This window comes from Melanerpes formicivorus, unplaced genomic scaffold (genome assembly GCF_026170545.1).
Source record: "Melanerpes formicivorus ecotype bairdi unplaced genomic scaffold, bMelFor1.0.p_v2 SCAF_344, whole genome shotgun sequence".
In the NCBI taxonomy this organism is placed as follows: Eukaryota; Metazoa; Chordata; class Aves; order Piciformes; family Picidae; genus Melanerpes; species Melanerpes formicivorus.
Window position 1 is genome coordinate 10,001 of NW_027142696.1, and position 2,500 is coordinate 12,500.

At 76.8% G+C, this 2,500-nt stretch overlaps 1 non-coding gene across 1 annotated transcript; it reads left to right on the top strand.

Moving 5' to 3' along the window:
• The first annotated feature begins 1,828 nt into the window (after positions 1–1,828).
• Positions 1,829–1,981, top strand: LOC137459278 (5.8S ribosomal RNA). Its single transcript, XR_010992213.1, has one exon. It is a non-coding gene; the product is annotated as a 5.8S ribosomal RNA (ribosomal RNA).
• Positions 1,982–2,500: the final 519 nt, after the last annotated feature.

The window sequence follows — 2,500 nt, forward strand, 5'->3', positions numbered from 1 at the left end:
GGCGCGGTGGTGGCGGCGGACGTCGGGCGCGGCCCCCGCGGGCGGACGCTCCCCCCGACGGCGGCAGTGGGGGGAGGCACCCCCGCGGGGCCTTAAGTCTGGTTTCCCTCACCCCAGGGTCAGGTACCTAGCGTTCCGCGCCTTCGTCCGCGGCCTTGCCCTACCGCGGAGGAAGCCGGGCGGCGGTTTAAAGACCCGGGCGGCTCGGCGCGCCACCCCCGGATGCGGGGGCGAGCGCGGGGGCGGGCGGGTGCCTTCAGAGGGGCGGGGGTTGCCCCCGCAATGCCTCTGGCTAGGTCCGCCGTCGTCGCGCTCGTCGTCCTCCGGGGGCCCGCCGGGCCGGGGAGGGGACTCTGCTGCCCCCCCCTCTCTGCGGTCCGAGCGCTCGGCCGGAGAGAGCCCACCGCACGAGGTCGGCCGTGGTCCGGCCCGCGCCTCGCCTCGCCACGGGCGTCCCCGGCGGCGCGTTGAAGCGCGGGCTTCTCGCGGGCCGGGGCGGCGAGCCCCCGCGGTGGGGGCTGGCCCAGGGCGCTTCGCCCCCGCCGGGGGTTTTGTGCGGGCGCGTTGCCGCGGCTCGGCGGCGGCGCCTCTTGCGGCGCGGGCCGCTGCGGACCTCCCGGTCCCTTTTCCCTTTGCCCAGGCCCCAGAGCGGGGCCCCGGCGAGCTGGCGCCCTCGGCGGTCTCGCGCTGCCGGTTCCCCCCCGTCCGGGGCCGGTTTCGGGTGGCGTGACCGCGTCCGAGCGGCGGCGGGCGTCGCTCGGCGTCTCCGGCTCCGGTCCCTCGCCGGAGGGCACCCTGCCACCGGCTGCGGCTGTCCCGGTCCCGGGCCCTGCCCGCGGGCTTCCCCGTTCGCCTTCCCGGCGCGTGCCGGGTGGGGACGGGCGGGCAGCCGGGGGCGTCCCACCCCCGGTCTCCGCGTGGAAACGGGGAGAGCGGGGGCCCGCCCCCCGGCTCAGCGCCGTCCGCTGTCCGCCTGGCCGCGGGGCCACGGAAGGGGTCGAGCGAGCGAAGCCGGCGGCGCGGTGGCGCCGGGGGAGGATGGAAGGGGCTCGTGCCGCTGGGGTTTGTCGGTCGGCGGGTGCGCCGCCCGGCGAGGGCCGGCGGGTCGCCGCGGCGGCGTCCCACGTGGGCTCGGGCTTTCCGTCTCGCAAGCCGTTTTCCGTCCCCCGCGGCGGGGGGGGGTTCGGTGGCGAGAGGAAGCCGCCCGAGGGCGCGAGCCGGCCGGGGCTCGGCCCCGGGGCCAAAGCGGGGGAAAAGAAAGTCCGGGATGGGCCGCAGCGGTGGCGGCGTTGGAGGGGCCGGTGCGGAGGCGCGCGCGCGCTCTCCTCCGGCGGGGTTGTGCGCCCGGCCCCCCTCGCTCCCCGGGGCGGGGGGGGGGGGGTCTCCGCTGCCTCGCTTCGTGGCGTCTCCGCGACGGCACGGGGCGGCCAGCGAGAGACACACCCCCCCCCCGCCGTTGGGTGGGGAAGCGAAGGGGGTTTTCTTTCCCCGTGCACGCGAGGCGAGGCCGGGTTCGGGGCACGTTCCCGGCGGCGCGCGGCGGGCCTCCTCCGCGCCGAGGTCGGAGCGAGCCCGGGCGCCTGGTCCGGCCCCGAAGCGCCGCAAGGTGCGTTTTTCCCTCCTCGGGGGAGGGAAAAAAGCCGGGAGCGCGGGCTCCCCGCCCCTTGCTTTTGCCGCTTCGGGGTTTCGTTTTATTTTCCCCCCCTCTCCTGTGCTTGTACGGTCAATGTGAGGCGAGCGGCCGCCGTGCCGCGCTCTCCGAGGGGCCGCTCCTTTGCGAGCGGTCCCGGCCCCTCCGCGCTGGCGGGGCGGTGCCGAAAAGCCAGACAACTCTTAGCGGTGGATCACTCGGCTCGTGCGTCGATGAAGAACGCAGCTAGCTGCGAGAATTAATGTGAATTGCAGGACACATTGATCATCGACACTTCGAACGCACTTGCGGCCCCGGGTTCCTCCCGGGGCTACGCCTGTCTGAGCGTCGCTTGACGATCAATCGCCGCCTCGGTGCCCGCCGAGCGGCGCGGCTGGGGTCGCCTCGCAGGCTCTCCCCCGGGCGGGGAGGGGCCTTCGTCCCCCTAAGTGCAGACTCGGGGAGCGCTCCGTAGCTCCCCGCTCCCGGAGCGCCCGCTCTCGCGGAGTTCGTCCCGCCGGGGCTTCGCCGGCAGGGTTCCCCGTTGGTCCAGCGACGCCCGGTGGGGCGTTGGGGGAGACGAGAGCCCGGTTGGGGGAGGAGGCGCGGGCCTCGCCCCCCCCGGCACTCCCGCGCGTGCGCGGCTGTCTGCGGGTGGGTACCGCGGGGGTACCGTGCCGTGCTGCCGCGTCCGCGCGCGCGTCTGCCGTGGGCGGCGGGGGTTCCCGTTCCCCTCGTTCTTCCTCGCTCTCGCCTCCCCGGGGTTCTCCTGCGTGTCGCCGTCGGCGTCGACCCCCGGCGGGCCGTCTCCCGGGCCGAGAGGCGCGTCAACCCGCCGCGGTGTCGCGTTCGGGCCTCCTCGGGCTGGGG